The sequence below is a fragment of the Anas acuta genome, chromosome 4, assembly GCF_963932015.1.
Source record: "Anas acuta chromosome 4, bAnaAcu1.1, whole genome shotgun sequence".
Taxonomy (NCBI): domain Eukaryota; kingdom Metazoa; phylum Chordata; class Aves; order Anseriformes; family Anatidae; genus Anas; species Anas acuta.
The window spans coordinates 67,530,281-67,546,366 of NC_088982.1; the positions used below are offsets into that span (position 1 = coordinate 67,530,281).

The following is a 16,086-nucleotide window of genomic DNA, read 5'->3' on the forward strand; positions in this document are numbered from 1 at the left end:
CCTTAAACACCCCCAGGGATGTAATGCTACATTTGTATGGTATTTGAAGCTAAAGAAAATAGCTGTTTTACTAGCAAATGCAGAATGTATTAGCTCATATCTGCTTTGCACACAGAGCTGCTCAGAGTTTGCAAGGCAGTGGTGCGTGTTTGGGTATTATCCTTCAGTATGAATCCCAAGCAGCATTGTGCTAATCGAAGTACAAAATGCCTTCCAAAGTTTGTGTGTTTCAGTCAGTCTTCGTACCAGAGGATGTTTTGGAAAGAGTGGAGTGCTTGAACGCAGGGTTTACTACAGAAGGATTGCTCTGAGAGAGTACTTTCCTCCCTCTTAAAATACTGCTTTTCTGTGTTGCGCCGGGAAATAGCATCCCCTCTGTGAAACTTTTGATCCAGCAGCGCTGGCCCCAGCTGTGACTGAGGTCCTTGTTTCTTGGTATCCTGGTGAGATGCAGCTTGTGCAAAATGTCTGAGGTCCTGAGCACAGAGAGGATGGAGGATCAATGATGTGTTTTAAATGGGGCTCATTATGTCACTTAATTTGCACATCTAAATGGGGCTGGTTTTATTTTTTTCTCATAACTCTGTAGATACTTAGGTCAGTACCTTATTATTATGGCAACAAGTGTCTATAGGGACTTCCTGTGAATTTTCTAAGTGCTGATCCCCCAGCATTTCTACCTTTGAAAAAACGGCACTTTTATTTAGTTTTAACTTAAATTTCTTTTCGGTCTAATGCTTGACCTTAACATCCTATTAAAATTTACAGCTACAATAGGAAATTCCTAATTAACATCGTTGTCCTTAGTTTGCTTCCTAGAAGTCTGGAAAGTGGTTTGGTTGCTAGAGCTGATTGAAAGAGTCAAGACAATTAAAAACAAACAAACAACAAAACTTCAAAACAGTGCAGATCAGCAGAAAATATTTGTTTTTAAGCCCGAGGTATTCATAAATTTGAGTTACATTTGAGGACTAGCTTCAACTAAACAAAAGCAGAATTTTTGAAAAATTGTACAAATAGTACAGTGAAATGTAAATACTTCTATTTCAAAGTAACATTTCTGTGTAAACATTGACCAAGCTCTAAGCAACAAAAGCAAAAATACAGAGATTTCAAGAAGCAGTAAATACTTAAGAAAAGGAACAAATTCCTTTGTTTCTGGGCTGAACCGTAGGCATTCAAGGTGACATTGGCAGTTTCTCCATTAAACGACTGGTGGAAACTTCCAAAACTTATTTAAGCTTACTTTCAATTTTTCTTTTTCTGTTTAGTCACAAAATCTGAAAATTCCTACTGTTTTCATCCTCAGTCTTGGGCGTGTGTTTTATTTATATATATTTCCATGCAAACTCTGTATCTGTATCTGTGGTTTTTCCTCCTAGTCACATTGCAGTGTCACTTGCGACACCAAACTTTTCGGGGGAAAGCCCACTTGCTGCGCTACTTCTCCAAACTATTTTCAAGTTAAACAAAGCATCTTCCAGGCCAGAAACCCAAATCACTTAGTGCCTTCCCTCAGATAGAAATTCCCCGGAGTCTCTGTTGCTGAGCGCCCCGCAGGAGTAGGGAGCACTGGCGTTATAAACAAACATGGCCCAGGGCGGGCGGCCTGCAAAAATAACGTGTGAGGAGGCAGGGTAAATAGTTTACATCTCCTTCAGCCTCTGGGTTGTGTCACGGGGCTGCTAGTTGAAACGAGGCAATCTGCCACGGCCCAAAATATGCATCTTGGGAACAGGAGGAGGGATTTCTGGTGCAATGGAGAGGCCGTGCCTTTAACTGCTCCTTCTGGTGAAAGCTGGTTTCTACCAACGTCCCAGCAAGCAGCCGGCTGAGGCCCGGCCTGGCCAAAGAGCATCAGGAATTTCAGATACTGTGTCCCATTTTTTCTCTGCAAAGTACAATCGGGGAAGGAGTCATTTGCTTGTGATTCCTATTCTTATGCACTGTAAAACATAAAAAGTGAATTGTATATCCAAGCCGTGGGAGTACAGTGTATGTCATCTGTCCTTTCCTGCCTATGTGATAGCTGCCTGTCCAGCATCAAAGGGGGAGAAAGATGCTTTAGAAATATTTAGATGTTTAGAAGTCCAGTTAATGATTGTTTTTATGTAAAGTAAGAGTCTAAGTTATGAGTGGAGAAGAGTTAGGTGACTAGGCTTTGGCAGCTCAAAGAAGAGGAGAGGAGCCCTACCCTAAATCCTTATACCTCCAATTCTGCTTTGTTTACAATGATCTTTGGGGCTTATTGACATTTAGATTTCCATTTATTTATTTATTTATTTAATAATCCTTACAGTCTAGGGAAGCCCTAGCCCATGTGATTTGGGAATGGAAGATGAAGAGGTCCCTCAATAAATGGCAAAGAACATTTTGGTGGGCGGGTTACACGACGGGGGGATGACACCTGCTCATGCCTGCTGGCTGAGGAATTTGGAAAGAGGTGTTGCTTCTGGAAAGAAGAGCTCCCTAGTTAGGGGTCACTGTTGTATGGAAGTGGAGCCCATTGTCCTTATCCTAATTGCCAAGGTTTTAGGTGTTCGTAAGCATGGCTAATTGCTTGAGTGCATTGTGTTCTGTCTCTTCTCCTTGAGTGAATCCCTGGAAAGCTTTCATTTAGATGAAGCTAAGTGTCAGTCTTTTAAAATCACTGATCTAGCTTGATTGAGGAAAGGCTTCCCTCCCCACCTGTCAGACAGTCAGTCCAGTAACATGACTTGGGAGTGTTCGGTGAAGATCCTCTTTTGAAGGAGTATGGAGTTGCCCTTCACCTCAGAAGGGTGTCATGGTTGAAAAGGGAACACCAGCAGGATGATCATTTGCTGTAGGGCAAACTATGCAATGGATAGCATATCCATGCAAAGAAAAATGAGGAGAGGCAAATTCTTGCGAAAACAGGAAAAGATTGGAATTCTGTGTGTCCAACATCTTGCCTTGAAATCCCAACCCTAGGAGATGCCAGCAAAACTAACAGTGTAAAGCCAGGATTTTGTTATCTAGCTTCAGGGTTTTTAAAGGGGTCAAGATTTACAGTCATTTAAGGCAAATTTTCTAACGCGTCTGTTTTGTAAATAATTCTCCTCAGCTCTCCCCAGTATCTCTGGGAGATGTTTGGCCTGTGGTACATTGGTTAAAAGGAGCTTTTCAGTGTATGGCTTTTTTTTTTCTTATTCATGTAGTTTAAAAGGTCTCTGAAGGAAGCATACAAAAAATCAGAGAACAAATCTGTTTTGCTGGACTTTTCTGGATTTGCGTAAGAAATACAACATGCAGGCAGAGTAACTTGATTGTGCTGGTTTCTTGTAAGCATGTCTGAAAAGCATGCTTTTTTTCACTTTTAAATTGGCAGTATTTTGGTTTGAGCTATTCTAATAGAATGATCTATACAAAGTGCATCTGGTCCTTGCTAGAAGTGTGCTGAGCTCCATTTTGCCATCACTATTATGTGCAGAAACTGAATTTGCCTTTGGCAGAAACAAAAGCTCCTGAGAGTGCTAAGAGGGCACAATTTTGCAGGGAAGGGAAAAAAGTGGTCTTAAAACACTTGGTCAATATTATTGCTAAACCTGAAAACATTTTTTACTAGTGAAGGGAATTAGCAGTAGGATATAGAACGCTATTGTTCCTAATTATGTCTTATGAAATGGGTGTGAGGTTTTAAAGTCAAGGATTTTGACTTCTTTCCAAGTCTCCCCAATATTTCTCATTGGATAATGAATGAGAAAACCAAAAGGGGACCCTGCAAATCCATTACAGTGCATTCCGGACTTGGTTTCACCTTCAATTTCAACAGCATAACTCAGTTTATTTTCAGTGTGAGCTGAGGTTTAATTGAGAAACAATCTACTATTACTTAAATACACATTTTTTTAATTGACTTTCTCTAACTGACGGAGAGAAAGCAACAGGAATTGTGTGTGTGCACGATCTTGTCTTGAAATCCTGGCCCTAGGTGGTGGTGGCAAAGCTAACAATGCAAAGACAGGATTTTGTTATCTAGATTCAGGGTTTTTAAAGGGGTGAAGATTTAAGATCATGTACAAACAGTTTGCAGAAATCACTGATTTCTCTGCTGAAACATAACCAGCTTTGGAATTTAATCATCTCAATTTAATAACTTAATTGACTGTGCTGTTGAGGATAAAACTGAAGAAGTGTGTGTGTGTGTGTGTTTTTTGCTGAATGTATCACATCCTACTGAATCCGCAGCAAGCAGGATGTAGAATAAATTATAAAGTGCTAATTCAGTTATTTTTGTATTTAACTATTCTTGTTTGGGATACTTTTAAATGGATATCTGATGCCCTTTCTTTAAGTATACCTTCCAGGCTTTGTTGATTTATGTCATTTATGTTCATAGAAGAAATTCTGGTGCTGCATAACAAAAATATGTTGTTGATTATACTTTTTTTTTTTTTTTTTCCCCTCTTGGAGTACATTCTAGACTGTTTTGAACATAAATATCTTAACCTTATTCTGTCAAATAAGTATTGCAAGGCTCATTCTTGCTTGTGTAGTGTTGGCTTGAGGTTCACATTTTACTCATGCTAAGAGATAGGTTTTTTTTAAACTGCAATTTTAAGTTGACCTCTAAGATAAAGCTAACAGAGTTTATATGATGTTTTACCCAACAATACACTCTCTTATTTTTCTTGCTACAACTGGGCAGATGAAGCTCAGAGCTTAGTTCCTAAATAGGATACTACAACTGTAGCTCACTATCAATTTGGCAAACATTAGTCATAATTTCAGCTGAATTTCCGACTGGCATTCTTGTTTTTCTGCCGTCTGTTTTATGTGTAATTTGTGTCTGTGAACAAAGTAGGCGTTGCAGATATAAGGATCTGTAAGTGGAATATTCTAAGGAAGTAATTTTTGAGTCAGATTTGTTAATTACTTATAATCTGACTATGGTATATTTTACAGAAGAAAGCCATCAAAACTAATGTATTTTCTGATACCGCATTTAGCAACATGTTAATGTTCACATTGATTTTCTGCTGAATGCATGTCTAAATCTTTTAATTTAGTTTCCTTGGACACAATGATAACTGAAGGTAAAAAATGTATATTCTGTGCAGAGGTTGATCAACTTGGTATTTTATTTATTTATTTATTTATTTTTATTGTTTTTCCCCAGCTTGGGCATGGAGGTGAGACTGTTTCATTAGCACATAGAGGTGGTACTTGTGTCTACCACCCTCAGTCTAAGGGGAAGCTACTTTGGAAAGAAGACTAGTGTAGAAATACAAATTATTATACGTGTGAGTGAATTTATATAGTGATCACATTCATCCTTAAAAACGTGTTTTATCCTTTTCCTTTTCCGCCTGGCTGCAGCTCAGTGATGTTGGTTGGTTGACCCAGTAGGGTCCCCACCCAGGAAGGGGCTTTAGAAAATCGTTCCTCTATTGCAGAGTTGAGTAGGGAATTCATTTAGCATTGCTGCATTAAATGAGCAGCAATAAGAAATACAAGCTGGCAGCGAGTAATTTCAGATGACTTTATAGGAAAATAATACTCCCTGTGCATATTTACAGAATATCCAAATAGATTTTCTTGTTCCTTAGCAAAGGTTGACCAGACCAATGATCAGGCTGTGTAGCACGGAAACAACCTCCTATTTGTCAGAGATTTGACCACCAACACATTCTTTAAGAATTCTGCTATTTTATAGAAGAAAGCTGACTTGTTATTATATTATTTTACCCTATATTTGGCATCTACTCCCTTATATATTCAGATGGAAATTGTTGCACAATTCATGCATTTAGTTATGTTAACAGTGTTTATAGTGACTTACGGTACATTACGCTAATGAAGAAGTTTGGTTTTACATCTTTACCTAGCTATAAAATAAACTATTTTATACAAATGAGAAGTTGAAAACTTGTGAAAATATTTTTCTTTCTCTGTGAAATTACACAGCATCTCAGCTTGAAACACATATTTGCTATAGGCCCCTTGTTCTTGTGACTTGGATTATTTTTAGAGATTGAGTGGACCTTAAAGAAATTAAATTAATCAGGATGAAAATTTCCATCTTTCTTAATATATCTAAAAAGAAGAAAAGGGAAAGAAAAATCAAATTTTGATTATTTATTTCATATCTGTGGAGAGCCACTGTCTTTTAATTTCATGTGAGGACCCATGCTATTGTATTTTGTTGGCATTAGTTGCAACTTCTCATTGGCTTTCATTGAGGTCGAGGCTTCTAATTAAATTTTAGTGGGCTAATGAAAGCTCAGTAAACTTCAGATTGGATCTCAGCTGAAATCCATAGAACACAGCCTGCGTTCTCCTGCTTCTGTCTACTATGAAAAGTGTACACAAGCTGCTTTCCTTTCTTGTAAGGAAGGGATAGCTGCACAAAAAAGGCAGGCTGAGTCTTTCTTAGTGGGAGTCCAACACTTTTTTTCCCCACAGTACAGTCAGCTAAGATTTTAATGATGTTTTGAGTTACTGCTGAATGCTGTTGAAATGCGTTGTGTCAGACAGTCACAACTGTGGGGATTAGCTAGCAGTTACTTAAGTCCACTAGTATTGCACACAGACGGATGTACAAACTGTGATTCTAACTCATCCATGCAAGACATTCCCTCCAAAGAGGTAAATATTATGGTTTCTTACATACCGACATGGTATACTTAATATGGCATAATTTAAGTAGAAGTCATGGTCCGTATTGCATGTGCTTTTAAATGGGTATGAAAGTCGGGCAGGGCAACAAAGGCTGAGAAAGGAGTGGAGTTCAGATGGTTTTGACATAAATATTTAAGGAATTGGTGAGAAAATAAGTGAGAGAAAGGGGGAAAAGATCAGCGAGCTTGTACAAGGAAAGCAAGAGGAGTGAAGGGCTGGAAGAGTGATGAGGTTGTAGACGAAAAGAGACGAAAAGCAGGTGAGGAAGAAACAGACTAGGAAAATGTAAGTTGGTGCAGGGGAAATAAGTTGTTACAAAGAAACTTACTTGATTTATTTAAAAGAAAACTCAATGAAGAAAAAGTATCCAAACATATATATATATATATATGTATGTATTTTTTTTAAAGGATAGAGAAAAAGGAAGAAGTGCTTAAAACATTCTGGATCAAAGGAGGCTGAGGGAAGACAGGAACTTAAAATATGAAAAAGAGTAATTTGAAGAAGAGAACAATAAATTAGAGAATCATAGAACATTTTGGGTTGGAAGGAACCTTATAGGTCATCTAGTTCAACCCCCTAATGTTAATGCTTTTGGAAATGCTTTTATTTTTAAATGGTGTAAAACATGACACACGTATTTTCCTTTTCAGAGTGGTAAAGAGGGCATGAGGAGTCTTTCTGGCTATAGCTGGTACCACGTGGATATGAGCACACATGCAATACGCAATATTGCAAGTGGCTTCTCCCCAGTACAGTCCGTAATTGAGCTGTCTGGAGGATGGAGTGGCTGGATTTTTGCTTAGGGCTATCCTAGATGTGGTTATTGCTTTGGCTTGTTTCACAAGTCTGTTGATAAAGAGCAATTTTCATTTAAGAAGTTACTTAATACGTCTTTTATAGAGTTAGATGCATATGATAACAGTGTTATACCACAGATTTCTGGTCACTGTGCATATTGGAGCAGTGATTATGAGGACCATGGTTTTCATACTTGCATTGTATATACTGACTTTATTGTATCGTATAGTAGTAATATTTCTAATTATTTAATAATTTCAATTTATTTTCAAATATTTAATTTTCCCAGGGATTGTTTCAGTGTAACTAACTCTTTGTTCCTCTGATTTGGAGCCCTCATGGGTTATTTATAGTTCAGCTTCCTTCAAAAGAATCTCCGCTGACTTGCAGTGAACTGGCCAAAGAGTGGGGATGCATGGCTTGCCTTCTCCCTGTACTTTTGCCTGTGTTTCCTTTTCCCGATGTCCTTATTCCTGGCAATTCCTCTTGGGTTCTTCTTTGTTGAACAGCAGGCAGAAGAATCAATGGAAAATAAAATGCTGTTTTGTCTACTGTTTTCCTCAGAGCAAGCAATTTACGGTACAACTGGTTTTATCATTTCAGGATTGTTGTTAGACTGTGTGGTTACAATAGGCAGATATCCTCTGGCTCTGTCTCCTTTCTGTATTTTGTTATCCTGTGCTGTATGTGGAGTTTCAGGCCGTTCAAGACAACCTGGATGGAGCAGGGGAAGAGTCTAAGAGATTATATGCTATTCTTGTGCCAATCCTTTAACAACAAGGGTTTTCATCTGCAAAGAAGAAACACTTTTAAAAGAACGTTATTGTTTGCATCAATGATTTGCAGGTGGGCAGGCTGCATCACAGAACAACTGGGATGAGATCCCATAATTAGGTAGTCGTCACCTTGGGATGAGAACACACATTCTGTATGTCATAGCCTCGCTGCTGTGTTATGCTTCTTTCTTTCCCTCTTTCTTTCTTTGTACCTGAATGCGAGCATGCAAGCTAGTTCTTATTTTGGCTTCACAACAAAGCTCAGTGAAAGCACGTTCAAATGTTTAAATCATTTTAATGGCAGTGGGTATTCATCTTAAGAAAATTAAATCTGTGTGATCCCACTGAAGGCCAGAAGGATTTGTCTAGGGAAGGGTATGAGGTCATTTCAGGAGCATGAGGAACCACAAGTCCAGGAGAACACCTGCTTTAGGAATACCGTCGTTCTAATTCATTTGGGTTTGCCTGCAAGCTGGGATCACCCATATAAATCTATCAGACCCTGCTTGCTTGGAGAACAGTCCCTTTACTCTATATTTATGGGAACATAACTCTCTTAATCTCTGTGCCGTAGTCTTTACTACCATATGATGAAACTGAATATTTTTATTGACCCTATTGTGTAGTGCCAGTGGACCTGAATAGGAGAAGTGATACCAGAGAGAACATAAAAGGAGTTTCTTTTCTTTTTAGATGGGCATAAGGGAGTTCAATATTACCAGAAAAACGGCTTTGAACAATGCTGATAAAGAAGAGGTTTAATGAGGTTGGGGTTGTTTGCGGAAAATTAGTCCGCATTAGGGTAATATTCCTTCAGGGAGCGTTTATAATGCCCGCAGGAATGTGGAGTGGGGGGGGGGATAGGATTTCAGCGCAGCCTCGCAAGCTTTCAGCTGCCAACACGCTGCGCACCTGCGTGTTCCCCAGGCTGACCTCCGAGCTGCCTTGAAAGGCGCTGGCATCTGGAAACACAAGGAAAGATCAGGTTTTTAATTGTTGTGACAAAAAAAAAAAAAAAAATCCATCTTTTTCTCGACACGTAGAATGCCTTGCAGTTTGCATACTTTAAAGGGTATTGGAAACTATTTTGTGGTTACGCTTTTTAGTGGTTTGGTGCTTTTTTTTTATATTTAATTTTCTTAAATTAATACCATAAAGATCTCAAAGAGATTTGACAAATAGATAAATAGTATTCAGTAAAAAAAAAAAAAAAAGGGAGTGGGGGGGCTAGTTGGCAAGACTCAGGAAAATAATTTCATACTCTATTGCTTATCTGGGCAAGAATGTTCTCCCTAGCAAGTGCAGATTCAGGCATGACAGGTTCAGCATTTATCTTCCTTGCAAAGGTCTGGGATAGCATCTCATTTTCAAATTGTATTGATGTGGAGATAAAATTTAAATACCGTTCTACAAGGATTTCCACTCTATGATGGTATACTTCAAAACTGTTATCTCTGGTAGTAACTTGCGAACTGTAAGTGCATGTAATTTGCATCGCTTGGAATTAACTGTTTTGTAATTACACTTTGATTTGTGTTCCTTTATCAGACATCTCAGAACGGTTAAGCTATGCTGCTTATGAACTTCCATGTCAGTAATTTTGCAGTATAAAATTGTGCTTATTAAATGCACACATTTTCCTTTTTGGAATTTAAAAGTAACTCACTTTGGCATCTGTAGCTTATTTCTTGCAATCTAGTTAATTGAGTAGCTTCTCTGTTTATCTTCAAATGCAGATAAATGGCTTTCAGAGCAGTGTTTATAGCTTAATAGTTCCTGAAATAAGAGTCAACATTATCTCCTAGACTCTACCAGTCATAACTAATGATCCCTCTGCTTACACTGTTGAGCAAGTAAGGAGACACTGAACCCGGCAGAGAGCAAGGGCCCGGTGCAGTGGGAGGATAGTTTGTGTGTGATGGCGCCTAGCAGACAAGGCTTTCATGGCTCGCTAGTGTTAATTGGGAACCCAAATTTGTCCTCAGCCACCTCTAACCTCCTATCACTAAACTGTTCTTCTGCAAATATGGATGCAAACCCACGGATAAGTTTACATCACTCAGTGGTCTCGCTTCTGTCATTGTTTAAAGTAAATAGGATCTGTTTGCTCTGAGATTTGCTTCAGTTTTGTCCATTAGAGTACATTTTGCCACATAAAATCTCTGCAGATATTGGGGATATTTTTAATGTTCTAAACGGCATTGGCAGTGAGCCTAAAGGAGGCATTGTGTTGAGGGCTGAAAGAGGATGAGAAAATAATTAGGCAGCTGGCAATTACTGTATTTTGTGCTGGAGCTGTGTTTTTTATGACATTTTTAATGTATTAATGAAAGTAAGATTCCATATATATATTCCATATATATATATATATATGGAATATATATATATATAATTTTTTTTTTTTTCCTGACAAGCACTTTGGCATGGTTCCTGAATGTAGAGTGGTAGCCTTTCCTTTGTAATAGGGTTAAGTGCAAGCTTCAGGGAAAAAAGAGAGGGAAAAGAAAAAAAAAAAAAAAAAAAGGAGTAGATTCATGAGAAATGCTATATTATTATTACCTCTGGAACAAAAGTTGCCTGTTTATCCATGAAATTTAAATAACAAAGCAACAATGCTTCATTGCCTTGAGCATAAATGGTCTTCTATACTTCTGCCAATTTCCCTATATGATCTTTCACCTCAGCTCTTCAACTTACAGGAAAGATATTTACTGGAAATTACAAATATAGATGGTGAGAGGTCGATAGCTACTTGAAGAATTTCAGCCAGGACAAGGTTCTGGTTTTGGAAAGGCCAGCTTTTCCTGACTTCTGCTGAATTTTAACTGGTGCCATGTAAATCAGTCTCCATACCTAGTTCCTAGTCTCCACAGCCATCTAGTCCACCACTTTCAAAAGCTGATTAAACATAAACATTTAGGTAGGTGACCAGTTGGAAAAATAATTATATATAAAAGGTGTGCCTACATAAAGATTTTTTTATCAGTCTCGATTATGCTTCAGCTTCCTTGTATTTAATTGTTTTTCCAATCTTTTGCCTTTTTTTTTAAATAAGTTTTGATCTTTGTTTTGGATGTTCATATGAAAAGGTGTGTGGATAACATAGGGTTAGCACTTGCTTTTAGGGTATGGAAAACTGTAGGTAAGTCCTCCTTCCTTCATTCACACACTGGTAGAAGCTTTGGAGAAGCCACTGAATTTCTTTGTATTGAGATTTAATGATCCATTTTCAAATGATATGAGCTTGGGCTCTGATTCTTGGAGTTGAGAAGCCTGGGCTGCTAGTTGGACTTCCCTTCCCTTCCCTTCCCTTCCCTTCCCTTCCCTTCCCTTCCCTTCCCTTCCCTTCCCTTCCCTTCCCTTCCCTTCCCTTCCCTTCCCTTCCCTTCCCTTCCCTTCCCTTCCCTTCCCTTCCCTTCCCTTCCCTTCCCTTCCCTTCCCTTCCCTTCCCTTCCCTTCCCTTCCCTTCCCTTCCCTTCCCTTCCCTTCCCTTCCCTTCCCTTCCCTTCCCTTCCCTTCCCTTCCCTTCCCTTCCCTTCCCTTCCCTCCAACACAATGCAGAGCTTTTCCCCCTGGAAAGCCCGGGCTCACGTGTGAAGTTGAGCTGAGCCATGAGCTAACCGGATGAATAAACCTGTGACCTTTGGGTCCTCGTTCCCTAGCTGTAAAATGAGATGTCACTGGGGAGCATGGGTAGGGGTGAGAGAGGAGGGCTGCTTTGCATCATTTTGGTTGTTTTAGACTTACCACATTATACATAAACCTCATGAAGTTTAAAGCAAATTGGCTTTGTAATTCGTTTCAGAATCTGTGTGTATCCTAATTTTAGGAGGAGAAGTCTGAAAGCATGGAAATGATGGTAGAAGAGGCCAAAAGGCAGGGAAGGCCTCCTTCCTTCACATGCAGCTATCCCAGTAACAGTAAAAAAAAAAAATAATAAGAAAAAGGCAACAAGCGGGAAGCTCTCAGAGAGATGAACAGGAGGAGAGTGTGATGGCTGCGAGGAACACCACCATAAAGTTCAAGCAGTTTTGAGCCAGCCCATCTCACGAAATTGCCTTGGTAGAGGAATATATGTCATGTATCTCTTACACATGGTGCACATGATCTTGTTAGCATATACCAGTGGTTCTCTAAAGTAGGGATGCAGCTGGAACACACCAGATGATATGGAGGAATTAAAATACAAACATCACCTCTGATAGCAGAGAGTAGTCTGCTAGTATTGAATAGCTTGAAGAAAGTGTGGATAAGATTGTTTAAAAAAAAAAAAAAGAAAATAGAGGATTTCCAAGAGTAATATATATATATATATATATATATATATATATTTTTTTTTAAGGAATTGTATTTGGTTTATTTTTTGTTGTATAAAGTCTTGTTTCTTACCTTCTCCTCTATAGATCACATTGAATATCCAGATACTTACCTTTAATTGTTGCACTAGGAATTGTACTGCTTTCACTCAGCATCCTGACAAGGGAGCCCTTCTGCACAAAGTCAATTGAAAATTTGGATAGTTCCTGATTAGTTTTGAACATTTTCTCTGAGGAATATAACTCTTCTAAAACATATATTTTATCTAAAGAAAATAAACTTTTTCTTTCTTTCTTTCTTTCTTTTTTTTTTTTTTTTTTTAATAATCCCATTGATAAGTAGCAACAGCAATAAACTTTCCAACAAGAAATTGGATACATAATTTTCAAAAGGTCAGATATCTCATATTTTTGTTACAGTTTCCAAACTTGGAATTAGACTAGATAACAATGGAGTGGAAATTAAAGTATCATTTTGTGGAGAAAAGCGTTTAAGTAGAAAATCCCATGAGCATATTATGAATGCAGCATCTCATGTTTATGGCTTAATATCAAAAAAAAACAGTATCTATAAGTCAGCTCCAACAGTTATATACTAACTTGGAAATGGTAGATGTTATATGAAGGAGGTATTGTGTATTAAATGACTGTTATCTGGAATAGATGCCTATTACAAGATTCTTTTTCCTTGTGTTAGAGTTAAAATCTAAGTTCTTCCCAGGATGTGAAAAAGTCAATAACCTGTGACCGTTGTTTTCTTTTTAAATAATATTTTTTGTTAAATATATTTGCAGATCACAACTGCAGGGTATTTTTAGTACTAGTTATCCTATAAATATCAGGATAATTGATTGTTCTCAACTATCGTGCCTCCACCTTGGAGTTAAATATTTGCCGTCTTTCTGACAAGGGAGCAGATTTTCCTTCTTTTTGCATATAGTTCTTGTTAAGTTTCCTACTTTTTTTTTTTTTTTTTCTTTTTTGGTGTCATGCTCTCAAAAGCTAGGTATCCTAGCAGTGACTTGAAGACCTCTTTGGTGGCCCCTTCTCTTAAAAAACAATAATAATTAAAAAACAAACAAACAAACAAACAAAACAAAACAAAACAAAAAAAAAACAGAAAACAAAATAGAGAGCAGATCCCTGCCATCTGTTTTAATTAAAATCTCTTCTCCAGTGGCATTTTTTATTTTGCCTAGAAGGTAAACCACAAGAAGCCTAAAAGCCATCAGCCCTTCTCTTGATTGCACTGACTGGAGACCTTGTGTTGAGCTAGATAAAAGAACGACTGTGGTGTATCCCTGGCTCAGGCAGACCCAATTTAAAGGGAGCTGGGGAGCGAAAGGGGAGCACCAGTGTGCATTTCACTTCCTAACTTTGGAACCTGCTTGTAGCCATCTGGAAATAGTTACAAATCCTGTATTGCTCAATGTCTCTATTTTATTTGTAATTCCAGGCTTTTCTTTTTCTTTCACCTTTCTACTGTCATATCCTATGCGGCCTGAATATTGCTTTGTGCCTGGTTGAAATAACATTGTTTGCCAGCTTACAATCAAAGGGAGTGCTGAGAAAAACAGCTGAGCTGCATTAGGCAGAGGCAGCCTGGACTGCATTTCTTTGCTGCCGAATAACACACCACAGGTGCAGGATTAGCCCAGCGCACGGTGCTGTGTTTTCTTAGCTTGAGCCCCCTGAACCACGCTCTGCCTCCTCACATGACTCTCATCTTCGGGGAATCTGGCAGCTATGTAGCAAGCCCACAGAAACTGCCTGTAAGTAGATGGCTTAGCATTCCAGCTCACAAAGCACTTTTTTTTCCCCCCTTCCGTTTTCTTCTTCTCTCTTTTTTTTTTTTTCCTTTTTCTTTACTATTTAATTTATTTTTTTAAGAGTGCTTTAAAGAAAAAAAAAAAAAAAGAACAATGAAGTTTTGCTGAGAGGTTATAGGGGAAAATGTGTGATTGGGGGGGAAAAAAAAAAAAAAAGGCAGCTTAGCTGGAGTAAGGCATGGCAGCATGGGGCTGTCCCATGGGGCAGCAGGCAGCCTGCTGCTTGCTACATGCCTCTTCTCTCTTCTCTTCTATGGCCATGGTGTGCCAGGGGCATTTTGTGTTTGAAGGTTGTGTTGCATCCTTCTGGGGAGTTGTCCTAAAGATCTGCAAACGCTTAGGTGTTTTTTTTCTCAGTTTAGGTTTAAGGAGAGAGGTGGTATATTTCCAGAGAAAATACTGCAGCTAAAACAAAAGATTTCCCATTCTCCTTTTAGTGAAGAAGAGATTTTTAGAAGTCCTAATACTTGTCATTCAGCCTGACAATTTAAGAGGGAATATCCTTTAGATTAATCTCTGCTTTTGAAATTAATTTAAAAGTAAGGTGTTTTTTTTTTTAGTGATAACGATCAAGTTTGATGCCAACTTTGCATTTTGAGCATAAATTGTAGAGTCGGGACTGGTTATAGCCTCAGCAATAGGCACCTTTCTGTCTAATTTTAAAGTTACGATGGCAGTGTATAATGCAAATGTATGTTGGTACTTATTAAAATCAGCATCTATTCTATGCATTTTAAACAGTAATTAACAGGAGAAATACCAAAATAATTACAAGAAATGTATTTTTTTCTCCCAGAGCTTGTTTTCATCACTGTTCATATATAGCTGGGTGCTGAAAAAGACCTGTTTTACACTCATCCAGAATTGTTTCTTGTTTCAAATTCTATAGAAAATGTTTAAGAAAAGATAGTCACACAACTCTTAAAATGTTTGTTCAAGGAGCTGTGCATGTGGGATGCCAGTTCTAGTGTTGCTCGCAATAAACATTTCTTCCTTAGATGCATATTCATATGACCATGTTAAAAAAAACAAGCCTACCAAACCCAGTGAGCCTGACAGAACAATCCCTATCTTCCGGAGGTGGCTGTGTGTGGCAGCCTGCCGGAGGGGACCGACTGATGCTTTGGTGGCAGTGCCATCGGGGGTGGATGGCACGTGCAGATGAGCTCAGCAGATTCTCTGAAGCGTGCAGACAGGGAAATGCTTTTTAGGCTGCTCAAACACTTTGGGAAAACCATAGCGCTTACGTCTGTGGTCAGAATTGATTATTGTTGTTTCATGCATGCAATTAATTTTGGTTTGCAATAGAGATGCCTTCCACCCCCCTTTAAATGACTTTATTTGTTTTCTGTCAAACCGAATAAGTCAATGGCATTTTATGTTGCTTTCAGCCGTGTTTGCAGAAGACAAGTTTTGTGCCTCAGTCCTCCTTCTCAAACACAAAGATCTTCTTCATTGCATATTACTTCTATCCATGCAGCTCAGACCCCTATTCAGTGTGTGTGGTTGGGCCAACAGTAGCAGCAGTCAGTTCAGTTCGCTCTCTGCTCTGGCAGCTGAACAGTGCAAGAATTTATCCTGTCACTTGTTCAATTACTTCAAACACCGCCTGGCCTGGTGACTTGGCAGGGTGGCATTTGCCTTGGGGTAGAAAAAGTCTTGCAGATACTCGAGCGCTTCATTCAGCAAAATTGAGTTGGTGAGCGTGTCATAACCACGTGT

The 16,086-nt window shown here is 38.6% G+C and overlaps 1 protein-coding gene across 6 annotated transcripts in view; it reads left to right on the forward strand.

Moving 5' to 3' along the window:
* The window catches only part of BMPR1B (bone morphogenetic protein receptor type 1B), a 259,932-nt gene that overhangs the window by 200,450 nt on the left and 43,396 nt on the right, over window positions 1-16,086 (forward strand). Inside the window, exon 1 of one of the 6 annotated variants that reach the window (XM_068681768.1) lies at window positions 14,188-14,307. The exons of the other annotated variants lie outside the window; for them this stretch is intronic. The gene's annotated coding sequence lies outside the window, so the exon portion shown is untranslated. Of the gene's footprint in view, window positions 1-14,187; window positions 14,308-16,086 lie in introns of those variants that run through there. 6 annotated transcript variants of the gene reach the window in all.